At 35.9% G+C, this 21,589-nt stretch overlaps 1 protein-coding gene across 5 annotated transcripts in view; it reads left to right on the top strand.

The window, feature by feature from the left end:
• Positions 1-21,589, top strand: part of CDH12 (cadherin 12) — a 399,245-nt gene that overhangs the window by 159,779 nt on the left and 217,877 nt on the right. For 4 of the 5 annotated variants that reach the window (XM_027681912.1, XM_027681921.1, XM_027681930.1 and 1 more), the window contains one exon: positions 1,702-1,841. The gene's annotated coding sequence lies outside the window, so the exon portion shown is untranslated. The remainder of the gene's footprint in view (positions 1-1,701; positions 1,842-21,589) is intronic. The other variant, XM_027681938.1, reaches the window with a different exon arrangement.

The following is a 21,589-nucleotide window of genomic DNA, read 5'->3' as shown; positions in this document are numbered from 1 at the left end:
ATCCTGAAAATTATATGGTCACCACTGCTAGGGGAGAAAAATTGATCTCTTACTACTGATTGTGTAGTGGGAAAATGGGGCATGTAGAATTATTGCACTTAGATTATTGTTTCTTAGGCATTAGTTAGGGTGAGAAATCATTGCCTTCTGTCTTGCTAAATAAATTGGAGATTCAAACCTTCATGGTTACTTCTGAGTGATCTAAATCACACGATACTCTTTTCTCTGTATTAATGAGATTTCTGAAGTGAATGCCTTCAGAAAGTAAACATGTAATACATTTTCTTTGCTGTTTGTTTAACAACTTAAAATTTGCTTTCTTGACTGCTTATCCTACTAAAATACAATTACATAAATTTACCTGAAAAATGCATAAAAATGATTAAGAATTCTAGTATATGTTTAAAATTGGCTTTGTTTCAGCACTCATAGAGTAACTTATGATAACTACATATGAACTAGCAATGCTACTATAGGTTCCAAATCTTCTTCTTTAGTTGCTACCAAAATATCCATTTTCCCTTTTATATTAGTGCTTCAGATCAACATTTCTAAATATGTTAGGGTTGGTATTTCCATAGATAAATCTGAATGGAAAATTGAGTTAACTGGCTAGTGCCATATTGCCATCCAAGAACAGGAAAAAAGATGAAGACATTCATAAAAGGTGACACACTTTAACTATATAAGCCTGAATACTTGGTACACAAAAGTCTACTTTCTCTAATACCCTTGAAACAAAAATAATGAATACACCTCACTCTTCTTTCACTCTGCTTTTTCTTTTCCCATCTAAATTTAAACTGTCATCTTTAATAGATTTATTTGTACCAGCATAAGTGAAAGGCAAGCTAGATTCTTTCAATGCATTTCTGGTTGGTTTTCCCCCTCTGCTGTAAAAGAGGGAAGAACTTGTGTTGCTGTGTTGTTGAGCTTTGCTACTGATTTTATCTCCATGTTGAAGAGTCCTTTCTATGCTAATTAGGCATTCTTTCTCTACATTTTATTTAATTGCCAAATGCATACACTTATTAAATAATTCTAATCTGTTTGGGGTTTGTTGTTCTCTTCTTTTTCTTTCCATGGTGATTGATTGCCATCTGGGGGCCAACATGAGCCCACCATGCTAATTTCACTTATTCTACCCATTAACTGCTATTGTCTCCAGGGTCAGAGACAAATGTATGAATCCACTTTATCTCTCAGCTTACAGGATATCTCATACAGTGAGCCTTGTATGACAAAACGGCTGCATCAGCCTCTAATTACTCAGCTTTACCCTCCGTTGAATGCCGGTGCACCTTGAGAAACAGCATGCAAAAGCACATTTGTTTAAGTCCTCAGATGGTTAATATTGTGCATAACCTCCTCGCAAATTACAGCCTCAGCTGCAGCACATCCATTAGTCTGGAAGAATGAAGATTCCCAAGCGGCCCTGGTGCCTTTCCTAATTCCCTCGCGACCCGCCAATCCTCTCAGCGCTTTCTCTGCATGTAGGGAGTGTTCAGAGCTAATCAGGTCAATGATCATCTCACGGCTCAGGGGACATGACAGGAGCCTATCACAGCAGTTACAGGATCTTCCAGACCTGAGCACGCTTGCTGAGAATCTCCTGTTAAGAAACATTGCTTTGGTGCCTCTTCTCTCACTCCCTAGCAGCCTCTGAGGATTTCAGCTGATCTCTCCCTCTCTCTCCTCTAGACAGTGAGGAGTTCAACGAAAAAAAGGCAGAGCAGCATGCAGCTACCCAGAGGGTGTTGATTGAAACTTAGGATTCCCCCTCAGATCACTGTTGATTGGACTGATGCTCCAGCATTACCAGAGAAAAGACTTCAATTAAGGTAAGTGCTGCTTTGTCTGTCTGACTGCATCGTGCCGAATTTCTGCATTGAAAGTTCGAGTGGAGTGAACTGCCAGCCTGCACTGCAGCAAGGGAGCCCGCGCCGCCCGGCAGGAGAGGGCTGGGGGCAGAGGCGAGTGTCCCAGCCTGGAACGCCTCTCTGGAGGGATTTGAATTTTAAGCAGCATCTTATGAATGGCTGCAGTTATTTCCGATCCGGTAGTTCTCCGAAGCTTGCAAAAAAAAAAAAAAAAAAGAAAAAAACCCCAACAACAAAAAAACCCAAACACCAAAAAAAAAAGAATCAACAAAAAAACCCCAAACCAACTGTTAGAAGCATGCAGGACTCTGAGAAGGCAGGAGGAAAGGCAAGCACACTTTTCCCCTTTATACGTGTATTTGAGGAATCACAGCAGCTGGAAAGCAAAAGTACATTATGGTAAAACTTAATTCTGAATAAGGAGCGTCATTCTTGCACCAGCTGGAACTCGTAGATGCAAGGTTTCAAAGTCCCATGGCATTAAGACGAGACAGAAAGGGCTTTTTGAAATGTGAGTCAAGAATATGCATGCAGCTTTCCAGGCTACCATCAGGCTGAGGACTGTGACTGGCATCCAGAATGTTATGCTCTCGGAGGCTGGTGGGATTTGGATAGTTGCTTTCTCAGGATTAGCAGTTCTGGTGTGTGTGGGGAAAAGGGTGAGTAGGGGTGCTGTTTCAATACGAGTGGCCAGAATATTAAATTGGTTGTTAGGGGGGAGACTAGTGTTTGATTGAAGAGAGAGAGGTTGTATTTTTTCATGGGGTGATAGAAAGTGAGGCATATCAAAAGAAATAGATTGATGCTTGAAGATCTTTATCTGAAAAGAAAAAAGAGAGTAGATGATAAAGGCTGTTTTGAAAGATTAAATGAGTAATGAGAAAGCATCAGGGATTCTTACACAGCCAGGAGTTAGCTATCTATGTACTTATGGCATATCCACCCTCAAATATCTAAATTGAGCTGAGTTGGATAGTCTTAGTCAAGTCCACACTTGATAGCTATGCTGTCAAGGGATATAATTAAGGATCTTGTAAAGAGCCCAAACTTTTTAATACTGTAAAGGACCAAATTAAGATCTGTTGTATTAAACATGTCAATGTTTTCTTTGTTACCTACAAAAGTTAACACATTGCGTTTAAAAGTCCGTCATAATAGGAAGAAAAGATCAATAGAAAGTTAAGTGATTTCAAATCTTCATGGCTTAGATAAATGTATAACTCCTAGGCAGTTTATGAAAGTGTGAATTAATTGCACTTCTTTTTTTTTTTAGCCAATACTGTTTTTTGTCATAAAATGGGTATCATCCATTGTTGGAAATACAATTCATATCACTATATCATGCATTAAAAACTAAGCTACTCGATATGGAGATATACTGCTCAAGCCTCTGCCCTGCTCCACTCCTCCTCTCCACTCCACCCCACCATACACTCCAACCCACCCTGCCCAAAGAAAAAAAAAAAGAAGAAAAAAGAAAAAGAACAATTCAGGGAAATGTTGGTTAGCTCCGGTTTGTTACTGATTCCATTAGCTTTTCCAGTGAGAAATACTAGTTCTCTTTCTTACAAAAACATTAACATAGGAGAAAAAGACCTGAGGTTTTGGGGGAATGTTCAAAGAATACTGACAATTTTAACTGTCTATCAGTATATTTTTCTTCTTGAAAATTATTTTTGAAAGTTATGCTTTTTATAACTGTTTTCTTGGAAAAGAAGGTGATTTTGGAAATAGTTAACAGGCACTGATCCTTATTTTGTTGTAGCGTATGGTTCACTTCTTTTTTTGTGTTACAGTTATATGAAATTTACTAAATTTTGTGCTTCTTCTACCCAGAAATATTTCAATGCACATATGAGCTTCCATTACATCTGTCTTCACTTTTTTTTCTTCATAAATAATCAGTGGTTTGTCAGCATAATTAATATTCATTCATATGCATCAGAGTATTCATTATAAAAAAGGTCGAAATACAATAACTTAATGCACTGCATGGAAAAAATTTCAAGTGTAAAAGAATTGCAGTTGCAGGCACCCAGGTTAAATGAAAATAACCGGAAGTTTCATTCTAGTCTTTCACAAGGTCTGACTACAAACATTGTTTGACATGATGGCTTTGTTCTCCTTTTGTCTCACAAAGCTGTTGTTGTAAGTAAAAAATAAATAAGTCACACTTTCATGACAGTGTGTCTGTGGGTTTCTAAACAAGTCTTACAAATACACTTACATCTCTATTATTGTTTTACAAGATCACATGTTCTATCTTCTTCTAAGTGAACAGTGCATACTTTCCAGTGTACCAGCTTCAGACGTTTTATGACATGACAGTTTACCTAACACAGGGAAATGCTGGCTTTCCTCATGTTTTGAGAAAAACACACAATAATGGTATAATTATTTTCTGATCATTTCCGCTGCCGAAATGTGGGCTTCTTCATATGTAGTTATGGTCCTCATGAAGTGACCTCAGCAATATGGAAAATAACATTCTTCATTAAACAAATATTTTGGGGCATCTGACTTACTGAAGTTTTTCAGATTTGTTAAACATAGGAAGACAGGTTACACGGGAAGGCACTGGAAGATATGTCAGTATAGCCTAGTTCCTTATCTTGAACTTTTTTTTTACTCTAGGGCCATATCAAATACTATTAAATACATAACTGTATGCAGAGTTCAAATTTATTTCAGATATTTCAAGTTCTTTGAGTCAGTGTTAATTTTTTTTGCCTAAAGCTATGTCTCCTTGTTACTGACAGATGCGTGTGATTACTATCTGGCCCAAGTCCTTTGAAAATTAGTGTTTGGTGCTATTGCTTTAATGTTTTAGGAGATTTTTAGAGAAATTTAATAAATTGAGGTTTGGAAATGGATAAAGCAAAGGGAGCTCTATGAAAGGTGACATAAAACCAAAAAAACCAAACATAGAATAACAAGGAACAGTTCTGCTAAAACAGAGGCAGTGATATGTGAAAGAGGAAACAACTGTTAACAACTATAGTTCATAATCCAGATAATGTAAAATAAAGAGATATATCATTTCAAGAGGATAGGGTGAGAATGAGATAGAATAAGCTTCAGGGGTTAATGAAATTCCACAGTTTCCTTTCTTGAAGTTGTGTGGGGAATTTGCTTTACCTGAAAGGGAGGTTTTTCAAACCCCGTGTTATTAACACACATTGAAGAACTAACATCAGCTTTCCTGGCAAGACTGTTGTGTCCCACCAGACTCTTGTTGTCCCTCCTTCTTCTGTTATTTTCAGAAATGATCCTCTTTCTTCTTATGCCACAGGAACATCACTTTTCACAGTTGTGTAAACTTTTCATTTTTAATTGAAACAGAAAACCCTCTCTTAAAACACTCCAGTGCTCACAAGAATGGGATGTGTGTGCTCCAATATTCTACCATCTCTTTTTCTCTATTTTTTTAAATTGTTTTTGATTGTACACCCTTTGTATCAGGGGCCGTACCTCTGTACACTGTACAGTAAGTAACTAGCACAGTAAGAGGTGGTTCTGTTTCCAGCTTTGGACTCTACGTGTGTGTCTACACTGCAGAAATCCCATGCTCTTGTCCAGTTCATGGAAACAGACTCTGCAAGGTTTAAGTCGTATACCTCAGAATGTCATTGTTCTTGCAAAAGCATACCTTACAGTTAAAAAGAAATGTAGATTACAATGTATATACTCATATATTATGTTTTCAAATATTTAAATTTTAAGCATATTTTCAGGGATTTTTATTTTCAAGCTACTGTGAAAGTTGCACTTCCTGAATGTCTTCTCAGACTTATAATTAGTTGATTTAAGGACTAATGTAATTGACTTCTCAGACTTATGATTAGTTGATTTAAAGGTTATTTTCCTTTGTAATAGAAACTTTCACTAAGGTCCACTTGTTTTGTAGAAATGTAACTCACTGAAGGCATTGGATTTGGCATGGATCACTGAATATTTGTTGAGGTAATTATTTTGTAGCAAACTTTGAGGCTACAGTCCTGTTTTGGGAGGGAGAAAGCTTCAGTCTGCTTTCTTGTTGAACCTTCAAACCTGGCGGTTTGAGCAGGGAAAAAATCTTCCATGTAGTAAAATACAAACCTACCTTGCCGTGTTGATTACGGGACTTTGTATTTAGCATAAATCAAAAACATATTTTTTCAAATGCTCCCATATATGTTTTACAATAATAATATTGCAATGGATCATTTAAAGAGGCTCTTTTTATCCCCACCAGATGAAAGCTAAGATATTGCATCATGATACTTGCTCCAATCGCTTTAGGAGCAGCTGTGGTTCACTTTCTGTCAACTGTATCACTTCAGTTTTAAGGATGAAGAGAGTCTTCCTGGAAGGATCAGACTTGTTAATGAACCAGACAGTTCTAGGCTGACAGGGCATCTTTCTGTTGCAGATGTCTAAGCTGTCAATATTTTCTAAGGCAATGACTGCATTGGTTGACATATGTATGATGTAAGCTATGTTTACTGTCCTGTGTCCCAGCAGAGTGTGATTTGGGGTCTGTGGGTGCTGAAGTCCATCTCTGTGGTGGTGTGCTAAATGGCCCAGACCTGTAACACAGCTCAGGCTGGAAAACTTTATAGAGACATTCATAAGAAATGTATAGTTCTGAGATTCAAAATAAGATAATATGCAAGTACCTAACTCACAATAAAGTGCTGTCTCCCACATTAAGTTTAAAAGTTGTATATTAAGGTAACACAACTATATTGTCCGTCAACTTTCATACTACAGTAAATTTAGAACAGTTTCCAAAACTGATGACAAATACTTGGTCACATGATTTGGATAAGTAGTTTCCAAATTTAGGTCCAAATTTAGATTTATTATTCTTTTCATGCATGTATTTACTCATTGACTGTGCTAATACTTTGTACAGCACAACAAATATACTTACAAAACATCATTGTGACTTACTTAGTTAGTCTAATTGTTGCAATTAATTTTTTTTCCCCAGTGAAGGTACATAGGTATTCAAACCCACTCCTTTCCCAGAAAACAGATAAGACTTTGACTTTTCTTGATCAACAATGTGCTTCTGCAATGATCCCATAATCCAGCTTTTTGACCTAGGTCATTTAGAGTCTATAAGCTTATGTAGGTTTTTGGCTGTTATTCTCTGAAGGCTGCCAGCAAGTGCTAAATGTACTTGTAAATGCAGACACACATTTGCCAAACACTTGTCTGTGGTCATTTTTTCAGTTCACAAAGGTTTTGGTTTGTTTATGCACTTCAACCACTATCCACAGGACTTGGTTTGAACTGGTGACCCAGATTCTGACTTGCTTTATCATTCCCTTATGTTCTTCAGTCCCCTTGGACCTTTGGACCTTTTATATACATACATATATATATATATATATATATATATATATATATACACTGCAGTATTTCTGTATATGGAGTTGAGATGATAGTTTAAACAACTCTCTTAAAAGCCACTATGAAGATCACAAAGTACATTTATTAAGAAACACCTTCTTGGCATTCTGTCCTCAGGTATACTGACTCTATGTGTATGTTACACACTTTCACATATCTGATTTATATTTAGTTTAATACATAATCTAAAGGGGAAAAAAAAAGACCCCATGCCATGATTCATTTTTCTTTTTTAAGAAAATGATGCAAATAAAAACAATGTTGTTAAATGGAACAAATATACCAGATGGTAAAATTTAATGACAGATTTCTAAGAATATTAGTAGGATGAAGAAAAGCTAAAAACTAGTATATCTTGACTGACAGTCTGAACTGACTTTTACTCAATACTTCTGCTAAGGATTTGATGATGAAGCCATTCTGCCAAATTCATTCAAATTTAGTTGCAACAAGCTTTCTATAAAAACTCTTCAAGTTCAAGAAATATTTCATTCATTTAACTGGAGCAATAATTGTATTAAAAAAATGAAAAGCCATTTCACTGCCATTTGGGAAACTTGTATGTTTGCTTGTTAACTGTCTTTTCAGTTCTCCCTAAAATACTAATAGTATTCATGGTACTTGGTTGCCATAATTTTAAATAGATAACTGTATCTCTTAAAAAAAGAAAAATGGAATATAAATTCATTGCATTGCCTGTCACAAGTAACACTTTTTATTCCTTTTCTACAGAAATAGTAATAATTTAGGGCATAAGTAAACCTACATAGTGTAGATCTATCTCACTATAATTCTAAATAGATGTTATAGAAGTCCTGATTTACACTACTACAAGAAAAAGAAAGAAAAAAACTAGCCCTGTGCCTTTCAATAGAGGTCCCCGTTTTCTATCACTGTGTGAACAGTCCTCTCAATACAGATGTTTCATATTATCATATTTAAATAGTTTATTGTTGCTCCTTTTTTGTTTGGTTGGGTTTTTTTTAAGTCTGACCTCCTAGGTAGTGGGATTCAGATTTTCTATAAACAAAATCTTTTGGTAATTTGGCCCTTCCACCTCTGAACTGCTACTCAAATGAGCACGTCAAATAAATAAAGAAAGAAAATGTGATATACCTGGCTTCAACTTGAAAGTGTGCATGTGTACGCAGAGCTTGAGAGGTGGTGTTGAGAAGATAAGTGATAATAAGGAAACCACTCAAAGGAATTTGCTAATTAAAATGTTTTTTGAAGAGTAGCACTTCTCTCTGATGTTTTTATGATTCAGTGTAAAGATTCCTATCCCATTTTTTGGTCCTTGCTGCATATAAATCTAATAAAATTTTCAGACACCATAATTTTCTTCTGCATTTGTCCTCATGTCTCCTCACCTCATTTCTCTCCTCCTCTTTTTTATTATTATTTTGAATGGAAATGCCCTTTGTCTGATGTGCAGATTGTGTAAGCAACTATATTCAGGTCCATCAATGGACTTCAATCCTACTCTGCATTACTCATCAGATGTATTACATAGCAATTACCTGTCACTTTCTCACCTTGAGAGCCAAAATTTATCTGTTAAGGGTATATTTGAGTTCAGCAGCCAAGAATGTGAGCAATGCTAGGCTGGGTGTAGAGGAGATACTATGTATGGCAGGATGGAGCAGAACCATTAGGGCAAGCAACTAGATGATTTTAATAGTTAAAGATTTAAAAAAAAACAACGAACAAAACAACAGAGGAAACATTAGAAAGCGGCCAATTTTGTTTGTGGGTTTTTGTTTGTTTGGTGGTGGTTTTGATTTGTTTGTTTGTTTGGACTTGTAGAAGTATTTTTCTCCAAGCTTGTTATTTAAACTGGGTGGCTTTGTTTATTTGGTATAATTATTTTTTACTCTGCCTGTAACTCGCTGGAGCATTATCTCCCATCAAACAATGGACATTTTTTGCAAATGTTTTCTAAAGGTCACTCTTTTTTAATCAACTCACTTTTTCTGTAATAACTCTATGACATTTTTTTGCCCTATTTGTGATCAAAGAGCATGAATATTTTAAATAGAAAATTCGCACACTTAATTGTCTTTCTAAATGTTGTTACAGTTCTGTGGAGAGGTTGGAAGAAGGCCGCTGAAAAACCAGAATTACCAATCTCTTCTCATTACCTAATGTCTATACAGTCCTTTTTGTGATACATGCCCAGGGATGCTAATTCAGATAAAAATAGGAAGGCACTATGTTTTAATTTTCTCTTGAATGGAAGGTCTCTCAACTATTTTTAAATAAATGCACGTCTTCTGTCCAGTCAAGGTATGAACTCAGTTCATGTTTTTCACATACCTAGTGACAGATGATGATTTTACCTAAGAGATAATATTTAATAAATGTAACTGTATATAATCTTATTTATTTGATAAAGAAGAGGTAGAGCTGGTTACCATGCACTTTACCTCAGTTGTTTCTATTAGTGCAGGTTGTACCAGCCAAAACCTAAGCTGATCTACCTAAAACCTTTTGAATGCAGTGTTTAAGTGCATCAGACATTTCTCTTTCTACCAGTTGTTCTTTAGGTTTTCTTTGGACAAATACCATAGTAAAGAAATAATTTCTTATCCTTTCAAAGCATACTTTAGCATGTATCATTCTTTCACTCTTTACCTCTGACTTTGTGCCTGTATGTCTTGTGCAAAAATGATTAATTAAGCAGAGGTCTTACGCCATCTAAAATTATAAAACATACAAGTGCTGGAGGTTATATCTATGTGTGTTGTGTGATTTACTCACCCTTCTTGTTTTCAGACTTTAATTTTGAAAAAAAGTCTGATATTACTGATGTCCATAGTGAAAGAAGCTATTTTAGGGGTCATTCTTATAAAATTTTTAATAGGATATTTTCCCCTCCCCAGTAAAAGTAAATTGGAAAAGGAAATGTGGAAAATGTCCCTTTCATACCTCTTTAGTGCTAATGTCCCCAGAAAAAAATTGCCCTTCTTGCAAAGAAACAAACTTGAGTCAGATAAGTTTAGTTTTCATGGGATATGTAGATATATTTTTTTTAAGTGTAATTCATAAGGCATAAATGTGATTTTTAAAATAGCTTGTCAGGAAAAAGAAGTGCTTTTTAATGCAGATCTACGAAATATGATGCTCTTTAGTAGCATCAATACCCCGGAAGGCAAACATTTGAAAAGGCAGAGAGCACCATAACATAGAGATAAATGTTGTGAGAAGGATAGAATCAAAACATAATACAAGTAAATAGAGAAGTATCTCCTGCCAGAAAAAGGAAGTATTAGTAATCAAAATTATTGTTCTATTTTTAATTTTCTAATTTTCTTTGCAAATATCTAATGACATATCAGGTTTTTTTAATATTAGGAGTTCTTTTTCCCTATAATTACTTTTAAAATATTTTAAATCTTTATTTTCATTCTGAAAATAATTAGAAATACAAATTAAATGAATAATACTTATTTTCTTTATTACACAAAAATCTATAGCTCTGTTATTGAGGCAAAACACAGCCACAGGAAGGAAAACTAATTCTAAGTAATAATTTGATGTATCATTTTATAATTCTACATGAGCATATAATCTCATATATGTTGGAATTTGATATTCTAAAATGGTAAAAATTCTCAAGCTCTCTGTGAAACCAAGTGTTATTTGATAATCATTGTCAAGAGATTTATAATTGGATAATCTTATTCATCCCTCTTTGAGGCATTAAACTATATTTTATGGAAGGTATTGTGAAAGCACCCCTGCTGTGGTAAAGCTGTAACCTAGCTTTAATTTCATTAAAATGGATATTATGTTTACCAAGCACACAACTGAAGAAAGTACTGAGTCTGCTCAGTACATTACCTCGCAGTTAAAACCCCTACAGCAACAGAAGTATCTGGCAAAACCTGTTTTACAGAGGAGGCAAAATTTTGAGATGAGTCAAACCTGGATGGAGAATCAATTTAACCTTCTATTACTTCATCAGGAACTGGATCAGGCTGTGACTGTGAAGTACACTGGATATGATTGATAGAATTAGGAAGTCTAACTGAACAGGTAGGTTTGATAAGCACTCAGGAGAGCTTTGAAGTTTCATGGAACGTCTAAACAAAGCCAAAGTCTCAGAGATATTGAATCTTGATTTGTACTGTACTGCTGTGTCTGGGGCTGAAGTGTCATTCAGTGACCAGGATGCTGAGTAATAGTCAAGTTCTTTCTTTGGTCATTAAACCAAAGAAGTGCCCTATGTGGGACAGTGCAGCAGCTCTAAATTTTTGAGACAAGGTGAGGGCGTAATTACTTCTGTAATGCCTTCTCTGATGCTATCAACAGTCGTTGAGCTTTTTCTCCTGGACAAATTGAAGTTTGCTGAAATTATTTTTGTTCTCTGCCAATATTCCTTTGCCTTTAAATAAAGAGAAAAAAAAAAGACTAACTTGGTTTGTTTCCTTTTCCTCACCCATGTTGCCCACAAAGAGGCTTCTGTTCCCAGCTTTTGGAGAGTACTCCATCTGCCCAACATAAAGGTCAGGAGACCGTTTCCTTTTTTCATTTTATCTCCACCTAGCAAACCAAGGGTAGTGGGCTAGTATAACTTCTTTCTGGGAGTCATGTTTCCCCTCACAGGTCCTTAACATCACGTTCCCTTTCCTGTGCCTAAGGAAATAATGAGTCACTGTCTCAAGACCAAACTCAAACTTTTACAAGAGATTGGCTTGTGATCACAAATTGCCATAATGTCAGATATTAACCCTGGGGGTTCTCATGGCCGTAAGCAGAAACATTAGTAGTTTGGCTTAAGGAATTGGTGGAGCAAGAGGGATTGAGGTTATATATCTTCTTGAATATGGAAGCAGTATATTTATTTTCAATAGCAATGGTAGACGGTAATTACAACCTTTGCTCATTCTCCTGCCTCAGGGGAACTTAACTCGCAGGGGAGGCTGAGCTGCTACTGGGTGCTGCCATTTAACACTTAATATTCTCCTTTGAACTGGTTCGTGAACAACTTCTCCTTCCTTGCTCCTGTTTCTTTGCTTTCCCTGATAAATACGTTCCTGAAATACCCCTTAAAGCGAGTTTGGATATATGTGCGAATAATATGTTTTAAATACCTGGAGGAGACTAGTAAAGATAAATCTTTAGTTCAAGACAGTCTGTCTGCAACAAATTCCCTCTCCTCTCTATAACTAGGTGTACTTTATTAAACAGCATTTAATATGTATTCCATTTTTTCTTTTTTTCTGACACACGTGAAATTAGAGCTATTTCTTAATATATCATGTGAAACAATATTCTTACCCTTAAGAGTGATCTCTTCAACTCAGAAATACCAGGCTTCCTTTAGTGTTCCAAGAACTGTGTAGATTATCTAGAATCTCAAAGAAAAAAACTTAGTTTTTACTTTCTATAAACAGCATGTACATTTTCTAAATTATGATTCTTATTAATATTCATGTACAGCTATAATGTTTCTGCTCTATCATTCTGTTTTTCTAATGCCAAAGAATTAAAATTTAACTAGTTTTGACTTTTATTGGCAGATAAAACAGTTCCTATTGTCTGTATATGTTAGTAAATGCATCTGAGAAAAAAAGGTGGCATTTCTGTGAGCGCATACATACATGAACATCGTAATTTTGCATATTACTGTCAGATTGAACATTGTTTAAAATTAGTTTCTAATACCCAAAGCATGAGATGTTGACATATTCATCCAGTCCTTACATACTTTGTATACCCCTCGAGCTCTGAATAGACATTTCCTAATCACTTTCAATTTTTAATTGTTCATTTCCCATTATTTCCTTTCTCTAAAATCAGACTATCTGCTATTCTTTGCAAGTACTAATGTTATCATTTCCCTAGGACAGACTTCCTGCCTAAAAGATTCTGTCTTTCCCCTCAGCTATATTCCTTTACTTAACAGTTACTCCTCAGCATCAATTTTAAAACAGACACCAAGTCAAAGGAATACAAGAGGATATGTCAGATCAGCTTATCTTAAAGATCTTTTATATTACACTGAATCCATCTATGTTCACATAAGAAAAAGATTTCTTAAAAATCTTTTTTCATTCTTGTGTATGTTTTTTTTTCCTGTGTGGTTGTTGTAAAGGGATCCATATAATGGGCAAACGGAATGAAAGGAAATACTAGTCTAATTGTACACTATAACTCTTTAAAATCAGGGTGAAACCAGCCCTTTAAAATGTCATTAATATTATGTTCAAAATACTTTTTTATTCCAATGTTTAGATGGCTAATGCATTTACAGGACCCAAAGAAATGAGAGTTTTGCAGGATAGCCCAAAAGAGGATATAGTGGTACAATATAAGGATTAATTGTGAAAGTAATCATGTTAGTTTTCTAATTATTCAAATCTTAATTACAACTATGTTGGCCCAATTAGTTCAAAACACAAGGCTAATGTTAGGGTTGGGGGGATACTCGGCATCTGTGCATAAGTAAGAGGCATCTGTTGCCAAGTGGTAGAGTGATGGAAAGTGTCAACTCACCAGCTGTGAAGTCAACAAAGCTCTTAAAAAACGAATTGGAGCCAACAGAATGATTTAGCACCCTTGGGAGAGTGTAAAGCTTTTCACACATGTATACTTTAGCTAGCTATTGTCACCTAGTGGGACTGAAATCTAGAGCAATTATGCACATTTATGTTTTTGCCTGCTTTTTAAACAATGTCCTGCCTGACAGGGATCAGCAGTGGGGAATCTGACAGTGATATTTCTGCTCATCAGTGTTTCAGAGGGTTAGTTTCAGGTTTTTTTCTTGAGTGAACCAGAGAACAAAATATTACTAAGCTGTCCAGAATATGCAGAGCCTTAAGATGTTACAGCATTTTAAAAGTATTATATACAGATAGATGGATAGAAAACAGTGAAATATTAAGAGGAATGTCTTATTTAAAAAGTGCTGTCTTTTCTTTCTTAACACCACTTTTGTAGGAAGATGTGGCCATATTAAATATCTGTTGTACCTTGCCCATTGTTTATTGCTATCAATTCCAGAAAGATAGGATCTTTATGATTCTGACTATTGATACTGATCTTAGTAATTTCTAGTATCACCTACAGAGATTGAGGATTTTAATAGTATTTCTAACTTTGCAATTGTGTGTTTAATATTTATGCATTATTAACATTTAATGGTAACATGTAAACTTTACTGAAAGATAATCAATTGTCAGTAAGAACAAAAGAAGAAAGTGAGCATTAAAACCTAAGATGGAATTGTATCGAACACTAATGCATTCACTTATGACCTAGTTCTGAATGTTATGGATCTTTTGTCAGTGACTTCATTTGCATTACTTTCAAGTTTTTATTTATTCACATATCACAAAGTACAGATGGAAGAGTGTTTAGATTCATTGTAGTCTGATAATGTTGTTAATTTACATGAAATGCATAGAGTTTGGTACTGTACTGCAGTGTAATAGAAAATTAACTCAACTTTCAAGATTACCTTCAAGAGAATTTTCAATTATGTTAAAATAAAATTAAACCGAGTTGCAGGGCATTTCAAGAATTCTGGATCCAGGTTTCCTGATCTGAAAACTACAAGAAGAGAAAGGTTTTGATTTCCTTGCTGTTTGAACAAAGAGCTCTTTTAAGATATGATTTGCACTTTACTACAGAGCCTTTTGCTTTAAAAAAAAAATCTATGCTCATATGGCAATACTTGACCTATTCTACTAAAGCAGGAGTCTGACTGGACCACAGAAGCCAAGCAACTCAACCTACTTCTATAAAAATATCTATAAATAAACACAACTACTTCTGAACAAGTGTAATGAAGCATAAATTTTAACGGTTGTAAAATGGAGGACTTTGGCGACTTGGAAAACATCTTTTTTATGCTCACAATTAATTTAGGTGTTTCAACATCTGTATAGTCACAAGACAAATTCAGCAGTTTTTTACACTATATTGCAATTTATATATAATTGTGTGTGCAGTGTTGTAGTGAAACAGAAAGTAGTAGTACATTATATTTAGTTCGGATTAGCTAACCAATTTTACTTCTGTTTGTGAGAAGTCAGCAGAAGCTCCTGGAAGATCCAAAGTTGCTACCTCCACCAGTGAGCCACCAGTGCCACAAGTCTGGCTATAGTGTTTCTGTAAATGGGGAAGAGAAGGAGCATAGTAAGACTCACAACAATTGATTACATGTGCTTTAATGCTGTGGATTTCACCTTCCTATTGCAGTTGTGGTTGTATTTCACCTGCAAAATATTCTTTCCTTTTAAATCATATTGACAATGTGAATAGCATGTGTATACTGTAACTGAACAACTTGCCAATTCAAGTGGGCTGCCTCAGCTGTAAGGCATGAACTCAGAAGTGATAAAGCATGGCACTGCTTCAGTAAAATGGAATAAGAAATCATTTTGACAGAGCTTAGATCTTGGTCTGGGCTGTTGAATGGGTTTGGTTGTGGGATTTATTATTTCCCCCCCCACTCGTGCCTTTCCTTTCAAGGTCAATGTTCCTTATTTTGTGTAGAGTACATCCTACATGACAGTACAGAAAGAAATGCAACCTGCCTGGGTTAATGCTTTTGGGGTCAAAATGGACTCCTGAATGCAGGGAAACAGCACCTGAGAAATGGTGTTTACAGTCATCCCATGAAGACAAAGAGTGACTGAACATCAGATGATCAGACTACATACTTTTACTTGGGCTTGTTGTGAAGGATTTTAAAGGCAAATATTTTAGTCTATAAGTAAGCAAAGGAAATACTTCCTCTCTCTTTTGTTTAGCTTCCTTAACTTCACGGAATAAAAGGAGAGTGGAAGCTGTTACTGTGATCATAGAATATTAAGTTATTTCTGAAAACTGATTCTTGTTTATTGGGTCTGCAGACACCTCTAATATAGCAAAGTATTCAGGCAATAAGAACTAGAAATAATATAATTTTTTCTTCATTTCCCATTCTGTCATTTGCTAATGCAGGAAACATGATAAAAGTGAGTAATGATGATATTTTGGAGATGATTTGACATTTACCTGTAATAAGAACAAAATTTTAAAATGCCTAATCTATAATCTTGTAGACGACTGACCGTAGAGAGCCTGTAAGACTAGCTCAACTCTGTTGAAACTCCAGGGACCTGAAAGTAGCAAACCTATGATCCTCTAATCACAGGGGGGGAGACAGTGTTTCCTTTGCTGCTGTTCCAGCCTACATGCTAAAATAATGGTAAAACCTCAGTCTCATGTAAACCAGGCTACAATAACTCTTTATCTAACACATCTTTCCCAACTTGTGTAATTTTCTGTGAAGTATACATGTACATATATACCACATTTGTGGGTAACAATTGTGCCAAGTTAGAGTTGTCTCAAAATCAGACTCCTATGTTCAATGTGTTTTAAGTATTTTACATTTTTCTTTGCAATAAAATACTAACTTTTACCTAAAACAAATGAAGTAAAATAGAGTAGACAGAGCATTCAATCTGACAACTTCATTTAAGTAAGATGGTATTTCTTTAAATCACTTCCAAAATCAAATTATTCCTTTCTTCTAATTTTATTGTTATATTCAAATTGTCATTTCTTTCAGGACTTTCTCTATAAAGACCATTTTGATTACATTAGCAGTTGCAGTTTGAAAGTACATTTTGAAACTGCATGCAGCATGTAAACTCTTTTCTCAATAAATATAATATATCATGTCTCAAACATACCAAATAAATTAAGTGACTTCAGTGAGACTATTCCAGAATGTTATAAGTTTCCATAAGAACAGATAATGTCAGTATCTGTCTGGTAGAATCACATTGGCATTTTCTGGTACTTCAAGTTGAATTGCTATTGTCATATAAATGAAAGAAACCATGAAAAGTCATGTGTCTAGGTGTGTAGACATGCTGTTGTTTATATCTCATCACTAAAAGCTGTTCACACTGAGGTCAATGACACATTCGCTGGGACAAACCCTTAAATTAGGTTTTATCAAGTGTGCTGACTTTAGAATAGCTATTTAATTTTACATTATACCGTAAAAAATATTATCAGATCTTGATGCAGTGAAACATCTGAGATTGATTTCAGTTGTACTGGAGGAAGATCTGATACTCTTTCAAAAACTAAAGAGAGTAGAACCAAGTCTTAAGAACACAGGAGGATCTTTCTTTGTAGCATATCTTGACAGCATCTCACTCCATGCTGTGTTCATCAATGTCACAATCGCTGCTGTGAAGAAATAACAGTCATAAAAACACAGCTATGGATTCTTGAAAATTTAATGTATCATGTGCTCTGTTTGTTTATGGCAATTGTCTTGTATTTCTCTGTAGTTAAATTTTTCTGCTAATAACCTTGAGACAACAGCACATTGATGCAGAAAGCATAGAATGTTAAAGACAGCATAAAGCTTTTAATGTAAAATATAATTTTCCTGGCAAAAACAAAAAGATACTAACAACGGCAGAGCAATATGCTGCTATTTTAATTGGTGTAGACTACTTTATGTTAATTTACTTCAGCTTCTAAAATGTGTGACCACTAAGAAGGAACTGATTTTATAGTGTCCTGCACTAAAGTTCAGTAGCCGTGCAATTCTTATGTAACCTGTATTAAAATATAGAAGGTGAACAGTAAACGTAGTAGAAGTCAGGTGGTGATTTACCCAGTAGGCTAGGATGAAGAAAATGTAAACCAGTCACCCTGTTACACCATGCCCCAGCAAGGATTCTCTTTGGACTTTGGCTTTACTGAGTTTTTTTCTCCAGACTCCTTCAGGACTGAAGCAAGTCAGACATGAGAGAGCATCAATCCAGTTTTGCATTCTGAGACAAATTATATTTCATAAGACACAAGGAAGCAGGCACTATTCTTGCTTTTACAAAAATCAAGTTCTGGACATAGTATGAAGGACAATGATCATTTTTTTTATACTCTATAACTTTCTATACATGAAGACTCTTCCTCCTACCTGCAGTGCTATAGCTGCACCAACTTTAATAACTTGATTTGATTTCATTATATGAAGCCCTTACTGCAAGAGACCTTTTTAGCTTCTTTCAATGAGCTGTATAAAAATAACATACTGGACATAAATATGTTTATTCCACAGTTCTTTTAGGCATTCATTTGTGTAATTAATTTGAATAAATAATTTACTGATATTGAAAATCAAATGGTTTCTGTTCTGCTTCTGTTAATATTTGGCCATAACTTTCACTGTGTTATTATTAATACAAGTCTTCATTATTCATAGTATCTCTTCAGTTACTAGCTTCTCCTCCTATTTGCTTAAAGTAACTCTAACTTCAGAATAAGTAATAAGGAATTTCTATTGCTGGTTCTAACTTGCCTATGCTCACAAGGATTCTGTTTGAATTCTAAACTGAACATAACAGTAATTACAGCTCATGATTCCCCGTTTCCTAATTAAAAAAACCCAAATTCAGTGTTAATAAAATTGGCAAATAAGCTAGCATTCTTCTTCCTCTATTTTTATATGAAATTCTATAAAGAAAATCAGTAGCCACAATAATAGACAAATTGAAGTAATCAGGGTACAACCCATCTGTCTTTATACTACCCATCTTTAAGTCCTTTTCTGAATTTCAGACCCTTTAAACTTGAAATCCCATAATGTTCCCTTATTTGATGTAACAGAAACTTCCTGTCCTCCTAATAATTCCTGTCAGGACTGATGTTCTTTCTTCTTGATGAAAACGAGAGAGAAAGAAATGAGTAAGGTTTTTGATGAAATGACTGTGTCACTTCCATGCTCACTGCTCAAACTTTGTCTTGCAGATAGCCAGAAACTGATTCCCACTTAACCACAAGAGCAGCATGCAGTGAAAGATACATAGTGAAAAAGAAGAAATGGGAACAGAATTCAAGGTTTCCATAAGGAAAAAGTTCAGAGACAAAATTAGGTCTCTGTCTTTCTGATACATGTAGTACCAATTGCCTGTGTGGTTTTGGAATACTTCATCTGAAAAAGAGACAAAAAAGGAAAGAAAAAGTTTTTTTCCTGTATGAGAAGTGCCATATAATTTCTTCCAACTGCCTTTTGGATTTAGAACTCAGGAATTCAAAGCTTTCCAGAGCTTAATGGGGAGTTTCTATGAGAGGTATCTCAAAATGGGAAAGGCGGGACAACAGAGATGTCAAGAGAGGGATGAGCTGTTATGAAAACTATTGACTGCACTGTTGCCTCTGCCTGAAGATAGTGTTGAGCACTTGGAGTCCAACTCTGAGTAGAACCCAAATTTCTAGGCTGGACAAGTGTTGCACAATTTTTTGTTTGACTTTCTCAGTACCTGAATTTGAAAGATTTTCTCTTGAGTAGAAGTGTACCTGTGTAGAAGAGCTAGACAAGAACATATGCGTGTCTTTCCAAAGCAAGACAAAATACATGAGCTTGTAAGAAAAGGAACAAAATTTGCATATGTACCCTAAATGAGAGTTCTTTTTTCTTCTTTGGTGCATGCAAGAAGATTCACAAAAAACAGGACTTTCTGAAATAAGTCAACACATCTAACCAACAAAAAGATTGCTTCTATTACAGTTGGTTTTGTGAACATTTGAATATCTATGGATAGCTTGCAAATTATCGGCTCTGTAACATAATTTTAAAATTATGATTGTAAGAGGTATTGTGTCCAAACAAAGACATATTTCAAGGGACAAAACATAATCAAGAAGACAAAATATTGAATGAAAGCATTCTTAAAAAAAGACCAGCAATTATTTAATTTCAGTTTACCTGAAATATATCCTCTGAGTTTCATTTTGCATTTAATTTTCATTTCAGGCTTTAAAAAACATTAAATTATCATGGTGAGATTTGAGACTACTAAAGAGATTTTTTTCCAAAACTGGTGAAAATAAGTAGCAAGGCTCTGATGCTCTCCATCATCTGGCAGGCATAAAGAACTGAAGACAGTGGAAATGATAGAATCAGAGAATCATTTAGGTCGGAAAAGACCTTTCAAATCTTCAAGTTCAGCTGTAAACCTAACACTGTCAAGTCCACCACCAAACCATGGCCCAAAAACCTATGTCTATATGCCTTTTAAATACCTCCAGGGATGGTGACTCTACAACTTCCCTTAGCAGTCTGTTTCAGTGCTTGAAAAGCCTTTTCATGAAGAATTTTTTGCTAGTAGCCAAACAAACTCTTCTCTGAGGCAATCTGAGGCCATTTCCTGTTGTCCTGTCGCTTGTCACTTGGGAGAAGAGACCGAAACTCATCTCACTACAACTTCCTTTAAAGTTGTGAAGAGGGATAAGGTCCCTGCTGAGCCTCCTTTTCTCCAGGTTAAACAGCTGCAGTTCCCTCAGCTGCTCCTCATCAAACCTGTGCTTCAAAACCTTCCCCGTCTTCGTTGCCATTTTGTGGGCACACTCCAGCACCTCAATATCTTATAGTGAGGGGTCCAGAACCGGATACAGTACTTGAGGTGCAGCCTCACCACTGCTGAGTACAGAGGGACAATCACTGCCCTGGTCCTGGTGGCCACACTATTTCTGATACAGGCCAGGATACCATTGGCATTCTCGGACACCTGGGCACACTGCTGGCTCATGTTCAGCCAGCTGTTGACCAGGACCCCCAGGTCTTTTTCAGCCATCCATGTGGTTTTCTACCCAGCAATCAGTGGATCTGTTGAAATCCTGAGCAGCCAGTTTCTCTAGGAGAATGATATGGGAGACAGTCTCAAAGGATTTACTAAAGTCCCAGTAGACAACATCCAGTGCCTTTCCCTCATCCAGTAACTGGGTTGCATTGCCATTGAAGGAGGCAAGTTGGTTAAGCAGCACCTGTCTTTCCTAAACCTATGCTGTCTGGGACTGAACATCTGGTTGTTCTACATCTGCCGCGTGATGATGCCCAAGATGATCTGCTCCATAACCTTTCCAGGCACTGAGGTCAGACTGACAGGCCTGTAGTTCCCTGGATCCTTCTTCTGACCCTTCTAATAGATGGTCATCACAGTGGCTAATCTCCAGTCCACTGGGACCTCCTGAGTTAGCCAAGATTGATAGTAAATGATGGAAAGAGGCTTGGTGAGCATTTCTGCCAACTCTCTGAGTACCCTTGGGTGGATTCCACCTGGCCCCATAGACTTGTGTGTCTAAGTGGTGTAGCAGGTCATTGACCATTTCCCATTGGATTATGAAGGCTTCATTCTGCTCCCTGTCCCTGTCTTCCAGATCAGTGTTCTGGGTACCCTGAGGATAACTGGTCTTACTGTTAAAGACTGAGGCAAAGAAGTACTATTAAGTACCTCAACCTTCTCCTCATCCTTTATCACTACATTCCCTCCTTCATCCAATAAACA

This window comes from Neopelma chrysocephalum, unplaced genomic scaffold (assembly GCF_003984885.1).
Source record: "Neopelma chrysocephalum unplaced genomic scaffold, ASM398488v2 Primary Assembly neopelma1_22b, whole genome shotgun sequence".
Lineage (NCBI taxonomy): Eukaryota > Metazoa > Chordata > Aves > Passeriformes > Pipridae > Neopelma > Neopelma chrysocephalum.
Note: the sequence above shows the minus strand (reverse complement) of the source record. Positions and strands in the feature narration are given on the sequence as shown.